Source organism: Penaeus monodon, chromosome 32 (genome assembly GCF_015228065.2).
Source record: "Penaeus monodon isolate SGIC_2016 chromosome 32, NSTDA_Pmon_1, whole genome shotgun sequence".
Lineage (NCBI taxonomy): Eukaryota > Metazoa > Arthropoda > Malacostraca > Decapoda > Penaeidae > Penaeus > Penaeus monodon.
In genome coordinates, this window is record NC_051417.1 from 8,915,675 (window position 1) to 8,916,047 (window position 373).

At 29.5% G+C, this 373-nt stretch overlaps 1 protein-coding gene across 2 annotated transcripts in view; it reads left to right on the forward strand.

Annotated features, from left to right (window-relative positions):
* LOC119593476 (exosome complex exonuclease RRP42-like) overlaps positions 1 to 373 on the forward strand; it is a 54,931-nt gene that overhangs the window by 51,032 nt on the left and 3,526 nt on the right. The window lies entirely within an intron of this gene.

Genomic DNA, 373 nt, shown 5'->3' on the forward strand with positions numbered 1-373 from the left:
GTCATTTTTATATTTTACATAATTATATAATCAAAACATTGGGGAAGAAGTTGATGTAGATATTGTTCGACAGCGTACTTTTTTATGTTAAGAAACATTGATTTTATTGTGAAGACACTGGTGTATTTTGCATGCTAACGGAATTTGTTGTGTGTTTGCTGTTGCCATTTTCATTTTGAAAAAAAAGTCTAAATATGAACTTAGTATGCAGGAAACTGTGAAGACACATGAAGATTTTTACTTGAGCCAATGAATTGTTTTTATATATAGGATATATAACTAGCTACCATACAAAGTTACTATGCTGCTAGTACAGCTTATTCACTATTGGAATTTACACCATTTGTAATATTTGTATCAAGTAAAGGGACTT